This window comes from Callithrix jacchus, chromosome 9 (genome assembly GCF_049354715.1).
Source record: "Callithrix jacchus isolate 240 chromosome 9, calJac240_pri, whole genome shotgun sequence".
NCBI classification, from domain to species: Eukaryota; Metazoa; Chordata; class Mammalia; order Primates; family Cebidae; genus Callithrix; species Callithrix jacchus.
The window spans coordinates 40,541,061-40,553,712 of NC_133510.1; the positions used below are offsets into that span (position 1 = coordinate 40,541,061).

The window sequence follows — 12,652 nt, forward strand, 5'->3', positions numbered from 1 at the left end:
ATGCATGTTTTCCTTTCTCTTGGGGTACATACCTAGCAGTAGAAATGCTGGATCATAAGATAGTTCCATTTTTAACTTTTTGAGGAATCTCTAACATTGGTTAAGATAATTAGAAAATAAAGGGAAAAACAAATATTCTCGCTGGTTCTTTCTCTTGGTGCCCCAAAGTTTTGGTGCCTTAAAATTTTTTTCCTCATAGTTCATTATAATAAAAAATAGGCCTATAAAGAAAAATATTAAGCTATTTTAAATGATGTACAAAGGTAAGATTAAAGATATATATTAAAAAACAAATATCAGACAAAGAATAACAGAATAGTACTACTGATGAAAAACACTAAAAGGGATAAAAAAAAAACCATTTCATAATGGTAAAAGAAACATTTATCCAAAAAGACCTAACAGTTAAGATCTTATGTGGAACCAACCACAGATTTTCAATATACACAAATCAAAAACAGGTGGAACTATAAGGAGAAATAGCCAAATTTATAATTATAGTATAAGATTTAAAATACACTCTCTCTTAGAGACTGACAATATTTACCAAAAGTAAGATTTATTTATTTATTTAGAATTCATGTAACACATTTAATAGGCATCCTTGGAGCATGCTTCTGGTGGCGCCCTGGCAAAAGGGGCATCCCTCCACTAGGGCAGCATCTGAGACCCTCAGGGGGCCAAGAGGCAAGACTGGGAGCCTGTAGTGGTTTTCATGTTGGGAAGGTACAGAGACATAGGGCCCAGCTCCACCCAAGCCCTTGGCCACCACCCTGGAGCCCTCGCTGCAGGGTGCAATGACAGTGGAGCAGGAAATGATGTTGAGAAAGTCCGGGGAGAGAAAGTCAGAAGGGCTGCGGTGGCCCCATTCTCTCTGCGGTCTAACCGTCCCAGCATCCTTGCCTTACTTTAGGCTTCAGTGGAGCCTGGGGCAGGACACCGTGCTCTTCAGATTTCTTTTCCAATTGCCTCCTCTATGGTACTCTAAGCCTCACAGTCCTGTTTTTCTTGAATATAACTTCCTCCATATAGTCCCTTTAGATTCCTAGAAGAAACTTCTGCTGCATCACGTTAGGTGTTCTAGAGGCAAATGAATTCAGATTCTCAGAGAAGAGTTAAGTTCTAAAGTACACATCTTCTCCTGGTGGTTTAGTGTTGCCTAGAGAACATTTAACTCAATAATACATTACATTCCATGTAGAATATTTTTTGCTATATTTGTTAGAACTGCTTTTGCTATTGTACATGTGATATCTGTTGATGGGAGATTCTCCTTCCCTTCTTTGAACTGGAATACAGAAAACAGTTAACCAGATAGAGTTGTAAACCAAAAATTTTCAACAGCCATAGAGGTCCTGATGACATGTGCTCAAGATGGTCAGAGCACAGCTGGGTTTTATACATTTTAGGGAGATATGAGACGTCAATTAACATATGTAAAATGAACATTGGTTCGGTCCAGAAAGGCAGGACAACTCGAAGTAAAAGCAGGGCAACTGGAAGCAAGGAGGGGCCTTCGGAGCACAGGTAGGTGAGAGGCAAACATTTGCATTCTTTCGAGTTTCTGATTAGCCTTTGCAAAGGAGGCAGTCAGATACACATTTATCTCAGTGAGCAAGGGGATGACTTCGAATAGAATGGGAGGCAGGTTTGCCCTAACCTGTTCCTAGCTTGAATTTTCCCTTTAGCTTAGTGATTTTGGGGTTCCAAGATATTTTCCTTTTACGTTTCCCAACTTTTCTGTTTTCAAATCTTTTGCAGGAAGCATTTTAAAAGAAAACGAGTTTCTTAAGGACACATGAGACATCAATCAACGTATGTAAGATGAACATTAGTTCAGTCTGGAAAGGTGGGAAACTCAAAGTAAAAAGGGCAAGTTGAAGCGGAGAGGGGGTTTCCAGGTCACAGGTAGGTGAGAGGAAAATGGCTGCATTATTTTGAGTTTCTGATTAGTCTTTCCAAAGGACTCAATCAGATATGCATTTATCTTAGTGAGCAGAGGTATGACTTTAAATAGAATGGGAGGCAGGTTTGCCCTAAGCAGTTCCCAGTTTGAATTTTCCCTTTAGCTTAGTGATTTTGGGGTTCCAATATATTTTTCTTTCACAATCACATGTAGTTAACAATGTTGAATGAAAAGTGGCAGGCAAACGTAATTGCTTCTGGAGGCAGATGTTTATATTTCTTATACCCGGGGTGCTCAGGAATTGGAATTGAAGAGTTAATGTTGAGCAAAATTTATACCTGGTTTAGTCTTGCCACAGGGCTGCATAGGACAAACAGCCCAGGCCCCTTCACTTAAGACGCATTTACAGTTTCCCTCTGCACTTTCTCCTGTCTTCCCACTGAGTACCTTCCAAGCAACAGATACCATGGTGATTGCTGAGATCTGACAAAGAAAAAGACTACCACTCAATATCTGAAACAAAAAGCTGAATCTAATGCTGCATGGTCTCCTTCAGTAAAGCAAGGAGCTGATTGACTAGAAGTTTGTGGAGCTTGAAGTTGGGGGATTGGTAGACTTTCAGAGGTGGGAGTGGGTTGGTTGTTTCCAGCTAGGGAAATCTGGTTGTTTAGATGAGGTTGCTGTGCATTGGCTGCCTTTCAAAAGCACAGGGCTGTTTCTGGCTAGATTTCAGAAGTGTGTTTACTTAGGTAAGCTGCCATCAATCCACTAGACCAGACTATTTTATTTTATGTTATTCCTTTTTGTTTTTTTTGAGACAGGGTCTCACTCTGTTGCCCAAGCTAGAGTACAGTGTGCAATTATAGCTCACTGCATCCTCAAACCCCTGGGCTCAAGTGAACCTCCTACTTCAGTCTTTCAAAATGCTGGGATTACAGGTGTAATCCACCATACCCAGCCCATTAAACCAGTTTAGAACTGGTTCTGGTGGTTACTTGTTGCCATAGCTATGGCACATTTCATCTTTTTCTAGGAGTGTGAGAATGTTTTTATTTTCAGGTCTCTGCCTTCAAGAAAATCATAGTCTATGTGGGGGGATAGCCATGCAAGCTATACATAGAGACAACATAACAAAGAAGTTAAAAGCACAGGTTTCTTGCTAAACATGGAAGATTGGATACTTGCATTTCTTTCTGTTTCTTCCTGAATTTTCACCTAGATGACACTAAAGGGATTTTAAAAGGCATAAATCTAAGAGAAAAAACATGAAGAGAGACAGAAGGAGGTAGAAGAACAGTTGAGAGATGCTAATTAAATTTTGGAAGCCCCCAAATCAGTTTGCAATTGCTAACTGATCTAGCAGACCAGAGAAAGCTGAAATGATACTGCCTGCAGAGAGGGAAGCCAAAAAGAAAAATCCTGCCTTAAAACCCTGGAAAAGGCCGGGCACGATGGTTCACACCTATAATCCCAGCACTTTGGGAGGCTGAGGCGGGTGGATCACAAGGTCAAGAGATCGAGACTATCCTGGTCAACAAGGTGAAACCCCGTCTCTACTAAAAATACAAAAATTAGCTGGACATGGTGGTGCGTGCCTGTAATCCCAGCTACTCAGGAGGCTGAGGCAGGAGAATTGCCTGAACCCAGGAGGCGGAGGTTGCGGTGAGCCGAGATCGCGCCATTGCACTCCAGCCTGGGTAACAAGAGCGAAACTCCGTCTCAAAAGAAAAGAAAAGAAAAGAAAAGAAAAACCCTGGAAAATCTCAGGAATAGGTGGTATTAGTCATCTCTGAAGGTAGGGGAGAGAAGTGAGCCTGAAAACAGAAAGATAGATTGAATATCTGTGAATGAAGCAGTTAGGCCCTTACATCCTTTTCCATACCATAGGCAGACAAGTAACCCAGCCCAGCAGAAAATGAAAAGGTATTGAATTGAGGAACTCAAAACTCAGGCATAGGTGAAAGGCAGGAGGCTATGCAGAAGGTAGGGGAAATAAGTGGAAACTGATGTATCTCAAAGTAAGACTCTAAAGCCTCCTTCCTTAACATGGCTCTTAGAATGCTGGCATCTACAATGCCTACACAAGTATGGAACTGGAAGGAGAATTTCTCCTGGGAAAATGGCCACCCCTAGAAAAAAGACCTAGAGATGCTGACACATTACGGAAGTTTCCCCTAGGGAATAGCTGGGGCTCTACCCAATCATTCTGCAGTAAGTCTATAATTTAATACATTGCACTTCTCTGTAAAGGTTTTGTTATTAGGTTTTAGTGCCTCATTCTTAGGTATACATAAATAGGTAAGAATCACCAGACATTTGAGGAAAGTTTCCAGCATGAAGAGATAAAACAAATATAAAAGAATTTGGAGGAAACTGAGGCAACAGAGGACTCAGAAAAGTTAAGACCTACAAGTTATGGTCTCGGAGATATAAAAGGAGCCATTGCGGGCTGGGCGCGGTGGCTCATGCCTATAATCCCAGCACTTTGGGAGGCTGAGGCGGGTGGATCACGAGGTCAAGAGATCGAGACCATCCTGGTCAACAAGGTGAAACCCCGTCTCTACTAAAAATACAAAAATTAGCTGGGCATGGTGGCGCACGCCTGTAGTCCCAGCTACTCGGGAGGCTGAGGCAGGAAAATTGCTTGAACCCAGAAGGCGGAGGTTGCGGTGAGCCAAGATCGTGCCATTGCACTCCAGCCTGGGTAACAAGAGCGAAACTCCATCTCAAAAAAAAAAAAAAGGAGCTATTCCATTCATGAAGAAAAACGAGATGTTTTTTAAAAGCCATATGTCAGCAAGCCAGGTTCAGTGTTATGTACTTGTAGTCCCAGCTACTTGGGAGGCTTGCTTGAGCCAGGAGTGTGAGTTCAGCCTGGCAATCTAGTGAGACCCTGTTTCTCTCTCTCTCTCTTTTTTTCTAAAGGCATATGCAGAGGATAAAAAGACTTTTATTTTCTCTTGAAATGATAAAAAATTTTATTTTCTTTTATCAATGATAAAAAATTGATAGAAGGAAAAAAATTGAAAAATATTAAATCCAGCTTCTCTGTGTTTGAATTTCCTTCCCCTGCTCCCCCCAAGACTGGGTCTTGCTATGTTACCCTGGCTGGTCTCAAACTCTTGGGGTCGAGTAAACCTCCTGCCTTAGTCTCCTGAGTAGCTGAGATCACAGGTGCATGCCATCGCCTCCAGTTAATTTCCTTTTCTGTAAAATGGGGACGACAGCAGCCACTAGTTTATAGTGTGTTGTGAGGGTTAAAGGATTTGGTGTATGCAAATGGGCATGTAGTTCTTGCTACATTATTTTTCACTTGCTATTTGGCCATTTAGAGCAGAATAGGTGTCGTTTTCTGTTTAATTTTAGCATATATGTAAGGCTACGTGAGTAAATGCTACTTATTTATTTATTGGTTTAGGAAAAATGAGTCTATGTAAACAACATAAAAAAGCATGTTATATTACTTAAAAGAACTTTTAAAACTGAATTAGTGGTAATTATTTCTAAGCACAAGAAGGCAATGGAAAATTTATGAAGCCTGTTGCCAGGTGTTTTGACCTCTAAACTTAAGAGTCTGGCAGACTGGGGATTGAAGTTCATTTGTTTTTTTAAAATTCATGCACTCAGCACCTATTTCCATATGTCAGGCATTGTACTAGGTGCTGGCATTTGGTATTTTCATAATTGCACTTTAAGAAATATAAAAATGGCTATCTGAAAAACTTTTTTAAAAATGTAAGATTGTAAATTAATGATGAGGAAATATCTGTCAGAAAGTAGAATAAAAGATAAAAAGATGGTAAACAGGAGGGTAAATATAAGAAAATTAGAAAATCAGCAATCAGCTCAGGAGATACAAAATCTGAATAACAGAATATATATATATATATATGGAGGGAGAGAGAGAGAGAGAAACAGAGAGAGAGAGAGAGACAGAGAGACAGAGAGAGGAGAAGAGCAAGAGAGAGTGAAATAAATAGAGGGTGGGAAGTTATCAGATAAATAATATTTTTAAAATTCTCAGAATTAAATTTCTGATTGATAGGACCCACTGGTATACCAAGACACCTCATCTTGAAATTTCAGAATCCTCGGGACAAAAAGAGGATCATAAAAGCTTCCCAAGGATTTAGAATCATAATGGCATTGGCTACTCAAAAGTGACACTGGAAACTGTGAGATGATAGAACAATGTCTTTAAAATTCTCAGAGAAAAATGATTTCCAACTTGGAATTATAAACAAATCAGATATGAGGATAGGACAAGTTTTAATCTCTAATAGTTCACCCCAATCTTCCTTTTGTCAGAAAGCTACAAAAAAGAAACTAAAGGGATTAACTTAAGATCCAGAAAGTGGGAATTTATTACAAAAAAAGAGACAAAGGGAACCCCCAGGATCAGGGTTAAGGTAGATCTCAGACAACAGCTGGGCAACAGCACTAGAGAGCCAGTGGTCCAGACTGGTGCCAGTTAGAATGCTCTGGGAGAGGTAGCTCCAGGGAAATGAAATTCCTACCATACCCGAAGAACTTAAACGTATTGAGATATAGACAGCTGGGCTAGAGTTTAGGGATGATAGAGTGATTGAAAATTAAATTTGTCTCCAGAGAAAAAAGTGACACTAATATATTTATTTTGTTTGCTTAGAAAACAAGAAGATTAGATGAGATTTTGTTTGCCTAGAAAACCAGGCAAACGAAAACATCAGCCATTTTTCAATTCCAGAGCAAAAACAAAGATGTATAAGAAACATAACATAATTATAGTACACTACATATATTTGGTCCATTGCATGGCTCAGCTGTGCTTGGCACGTGGTAAGTCCTCAACAAGTTGTAGCTATATAAGATGTATTAAGTGACATAATAGAGAAAATGTAAAGCTGCATAAGAAGACTTTTCGCTGGGCGCGGTGGCTCACGCCTGTAATCCCAGCACTTTGGGAGGCTGAGGCGGGTGGATCACGAGGTCAAAATACCGAGACCATCCTGGTCAACATGGTGAAACCCCGTCTCTACTAAAAATACAAAAAAATTAGCTGGGCACGGTGGCGCGTGCCTGTAATCCCAGCTACTCAGGAGGCTGAGGCAGGAGAATTGCCTGAACCCAGGAGGCGGAGGTTGCAGTGAGCCGACATCGCGCCATTGCACTCCAGCCTGGGTAACAAGAGCGAAACTCCGTCTGGGGGGCGGGGGGCGGGGGAAGAAGACTTTTCAAAGTAGAAGTTAACTCTGTCAGGAGGAGACAGGAAAGGTTTCATAGAGTAGAAAGCCACAACGAGGTAGAGGTGGATGAACAGTTTGACAGGTGACGAGTGGGAAGAACATTCCAGTGTAGAGAGGTAAAGATGTAACATAAAAATCTGAAAGATATGTGTTAGCAACGAGAATGTGAACCAAGAATTTATATATTGTGCTTAGTTGACTTTCATCATAAGGCCTACAGATAAATTGTTATGGACATTTAGGATCTCAGGGAATATTGCTCCCCTGAACTCTTCCTGAGGAATGTACTAGAAAATTAGCCCTAGCTAAGCAAAATGACCAGAGAGGCATTAACATAAAGAATGGTGGCACTGGTCATTAATAGGTCTAACATCACAAACAGAGAGATAACCGTACATTGTGTACATCCTACTCCAAGAGCATGGCAATAGCTGTGAAGCAGCAGTGCCAAGAAAATTAAACTTAAGACTAATCATGATGAAAACCTAAGATGGGTAGGAACTAAACTGAGAGAAAATTTGGAAGCACCCAGACCCTGGGTTCCATAAGAGAGTGAGGGAAGGGTAGGAGGGAAGAATGATGTGAGACTCCTAGTGTAGGTCACCTTCCAGTATCTAATCCAACATTTTTTATATTTAAGCTGGTGATACCTTTGGCTATCACCTATGATCTCTGAGTCACATAATGTTGCTTTGCCTTAATTTTGGCTCTCTGATGAAAAAGATTGAATTAATCACACAGCTCAATTCCTAGCACATTATCATCATTAGTCTGAGCAAGTTCCTTCTCTTGTTTTATTTATTCCCTATTAACCTCATTTCCTACTTCCATTTCCTTCCTCTCCTATAGGCCAATATAGGAGAGGAAGGAAATTGCTTGTTTGTGTATATAGTTCTTACAAAACAGGTATCTTCATATGCATGTGTATTTTTGTTTACAAAAAATGTGCATCATATACATCTTAGTCTTGGGCATTACGCTTTAAGTTCAACCATGTTGTAAGGTGCAAATCTGCTCTATTTCTAATCTACTCTTCCAGTGATGGACACTCAGATTATCTTCTGTTAACTGTAACACAAATATTGTTAAATGCAAATCTTTGCATATGTACCCTTGGGACATATTTGACCTGAGACTATTTGAGCTCGGGAAGGAGCTTAAATACTGCCGAATATTCATTCAATGATAATTAATAAGTATTTACTGAATGTTACTATAGTACCAAGCACTATTTTAGTTTCTAGGCATATAGTGGGAAACAAGATAGACAAGTTTCTTGCTCTCAAATAGCTCACTTTCCGGCGTGAAGAAACAGAATAAAGGCCGTTTTTATAGGTAGTAAAAAGTCCTACGCAGAGAATGAAAACACTGTGGTGTACTAGTGTCAGAATGCCGATTTAGATGAGTTAGATGAGGATAAACATTAGAGCTAAGATCTTGAATGACAAGAAAAGGTCAGCTAGGTAAAGAGCTGGGTTAAAAGCCTCCTAGGGAGAGGACATGGCCCTGAGGAGGGAAGAGCCTTGACATGTGGGGAGAGCAGCAAGCAGGTCCAGTGCAGGGATGAGAAGGAGTGCAGTGGAAGAGAAGTGTATTGGTTATCTATTGTTATGTAACAATATTACCACAAATGTAGCAACCTGGCACAGTTTAGCTGGGTCCTCCGCAAAGCTGCAATCAGGGTACTGGCCAAGGAAGGGTTCCCATGGGAGGCTCATCTGTGAATCTGCTTCCAAGCTCAATTAGTTGTTGGCAGAATTCAAATTTTTGCAGGCTCTTGGCTGGAGGGCCTCAACCTTTTGCTGGCTGTTGTCTGGAAGCTGCCCTCAGTTCCTTGCTGTGGGGGCCTTCCCATCATGGCTGCTTGCTTCCTCAATACCAGCATGGGAGAGTTTCCTAGCAAGAGAGGTTACGGTCTTGTGTAAGGTTATCACAGAGGTAATGGCCCATCATCCTAGCTGTATTCTATTCATTAAAAACACGTCCAGGTCCTGCTCACTCAAGGGGAGGGAATTACACAGGCATGGATACCTGAAGGTGGGGATCATGGGAACCACATTAGAGGCTGTCAGCCACAATGAGGAGAGACGGAGGTTGGGGAGGATTTATATCATGAACACCACACCATCTTAAGTACTGTAGTATAAATTTGTTTTTTCCAAGTGAGGTAGAGAATCATTAGGAGACGTGAGCAGGAGATTATATTGTATTTTAAATTCTTAACTATCCCTCTGCTTCAGTGTCTAAGAGAAATTTTAGTGGGGCCAGCAGGGAAGCAATAGTTTGCCCAACTTCACAAACTATCATTGGAAGAGCTAGAATTAGAACTCTGCCTGCCTGGTTCTTAGTCCAGTTCTCTTTCTACTATGCCATTATAGATGCCATGATAGATCCAGTACCTTCTCTCTATATCAACTAACTCTCTACCTCTTACCTTCAAATTTTGCTTTAAACAAATACCCATTGCACAGGCTGCTCTGAAGAAGAGGTATTGTTGCTGCAACTCTAAATAATATTTTTAGAATTGGCAACATTAACAGTGATAGTGTCAGGGAGTGGTAGAAAAAACAATTATCTTAGAGAAAAGATGCCTACTCCAGCATTGGCAATAAGCCAGTCTGCCCCTCTATGTAGTATCTCCTGTGATGCCTCACTGTACACATTTAGAGAAGTCTGGGTAGCCCACCCAATGCAAAGCATGGCAAAAGAGACTATACTGTCTTCTTGATGTGCACTGTCCTGAGACGTGGAGTTTTTGTCTTATGAATCCTTTATGCAGTGCGCTACTTCCTTTCCCTAGGCCGTCCTTTCGTGGGATGTATTCTCCCCTGGCTACTTTTAGAATAGATAATGGCACATGAGTAGAAACTGTTTCTGTAAGAATAATGACCAATTACTGAGTATTATATGACAGGCAATGTGCTAGGTACTTTACATCTATTAGCTCATTTAATCATCAAAACACTCCTGTGAATTATAATCTCATTTCAGAGGAAATAAAACTAAAGCTCTAAGAAGCTGATTTATTAGCTAGTGGTTTTCTCTTTCCTATTAAAAAAACTTTGCCTCAATAGTGAAACATTTAACATTTAAGTGAAGTTCCATTTATTCCCCCACCATGTTATTTTACTTATTAGTTGTTAGGTATTTTGAAAACAAATTATGACGCCTTTAAAAGTGTACATCTTTTAAAATTTCCTCTGAAAATCAACATGTTGTTTTTCCTTCTTCTCCATGGCCCCAAGATAATTTCAGTGCCAACCTACATGAAGAATATGCATGCGCTGAAGATTCCTGCTGAGATTCAGGGAAGTACTCTTATTTTAAAACTAAGTGATGTGCTGTTTTTTTTTTTTTTTTCTGGCACAGACATCTGCTTTAAGGCTTTAATTAATGTTGCATGGTTTTAAAGAGATTAGTTTTCACTAGCCTGAAAAATTTCAACATTATGATGAAGATGAAACAGATGTAGGAATATTCAGATCAAATAACAAGAGGGGGCTCAATTAGCTTTGGAAGGTAAACGTTTCTGACCCCTACTTTTGCCTGATACTAATTACAAACAAAAATAATCCTAGGATGGCAATTCAAATTAGGCAGCTGGGAGGGGATACTGGAGAGAGAAGTAGGGAAGTGCCATAGGAAAGATAAGGGAGCCAGTGAAGGTACAGTATTTACCAGCTACCCTGTGGAAAAACCCTAGGAGGTAATGTAACATACAAACCTGAGAATTAGCCCACTAGAGAGATGATGGAGCTGAAGTCAGGGTTAAATGCTGCTCTTTGTGCCTTTTGTGTGTGGCGGAGGGTTGAGGGTAGTGGTGTTCCTTTTCTGTGCTTCTGACCTTCCTGTAATCCCATAAGATGCCTTGTTCAGTTGGAGATGGGACTCTCAGGCACAGAGATGGGATTCTTAGGCACAGAGACTGCACAGATATTGACAGTCTGAAGTCTCAGAAACACACTGAGACTTGTGAATCTGAGGAATGTGAGCTGGGCACCAGCGGCAAATGCTGCACATGCTGTGTTAATGATGGGGAGGATAAACAGGTTGCATATGTTGCTGATGGGAGTTTATATGTGGCTACGTCTATAAAAATAAATTTTGAAACACCTATCAAAAGCATAATTGACCAGTAATACTGCTTTGAAGGTTTTCTCCTACAGATATATTCATAAATGTGCAAAGTGATATGTGAATAAGCTTATTAATTGCATCGTTTGTAAGGCAAAAAGTTGGAAATCTCCTTAACATTTTTCGCTAGAGGACTGGTTAAATTATGGTAACTTTATTTTTTTTGTATAAATTTATGAGCTCCAAGTACAATTTTGTTGCATGCATAGATTGACTAGAGATCAAGTCAGGGCTTTCAGGGTATTCATCCCCCGAATAACTTACATTGTGCCCATTAAGTAATTTATGATACATTTAAATGCAATACTATGCTTGTTTGAAAGAATGAGGAAGCTTCTTGTATAACAATATAGGTTGATTGCAAAGATATACTGTTAGAAGAAAAAAGCAAGGTGCAGCAGTGTTTGTATGTGAACATTTGGATAAGAAAATGGTAATGGTGGTGGGAGATTGTATGTATTTGTTATATGTGCATAAAATCTATGGAAGACCCACCAAAGATAGTTACCACTTGTTAACTTGGAGGAAGGGAACTGAGGATAAGAGTGAGGGGATACTTTTCCTTCCATATAGCAACTGTATTCCATCACTTACTTAAAAATAAATGTAAATAATTTACAAAAAACATTTTATCTTGGGAGCAGTTGGGAGCTGCTAAATTTTGTTTTAATTTTTCACCGAATATATGATCAGACATGTGGGAAGGACAGGCAGTTGGGTGGGATGCAGTTTCAGGGAGCCTAAAGGGAGAGAGAATGACTGGATAGAAAAGGAATCAAAATTTAGTTTCCAGGGCCAAAGCACCAATCAGCGAATAGTATTTTCAGCTGTTAACTTGTCAGCCAATGTACTTGAGTAGGTAAGGGACTCAGTCTGAAGGTAAATGGTATCGGGCTCTGCTTTGACTGCATTTTCTTAGATTCTATATGTCTGTTTAGTATCCACTAATCACAGGGCCAAACCATAAGTAAATATGGTAAACCGTATTTACCTCTGTCCTGTAAGTCGGCTTGCTGGGAACTCATGTGCAGACCACTTGATCCAAGGCTGTGGCTCTACACACCTTCTTATCTAACTCACATACAAGCCACTGTTTGCCCTGCCCTAAATCATCACAGGGCCAGATACCAGGCAACTAGATACCACCCCTATAGCCCAATGCCTATTGGAATTATTCAAACTAGCCAATCCTAAACTGTTTCCCCTGCTCTGTCTTGCATTTGCTGCAGAATTCCAATAATAAAGGCTCTGGCCTGTGCCTTCCCCTCACTCCTGCTTCTGCCTCTGACCAAAGCCTGATGCTTCCCATGTGGTCCTGTGTGGTGTGGTTCAGTGTGCCCTTCCTCTTGGGAGATGTAATAAAAATTATCCTTGAATGGTATCATGA

The 12,652-nt window shown here is 40.3% G+C and overlaps 1 protein-coding gene across 1 annotated transcript in view; it reads right to left on the minus strand.

Moving 5' to 3' along the window:
• LOC108593124 (uncharacterized) overlaps positions 1-12,652 on the minus strand; it is a 59,236-nt gene that overhangs the window by 37,306 nt on the left and 9,278 nt on the right. The gene's annotated exons all lie outside the window — the stretch shown is intronic.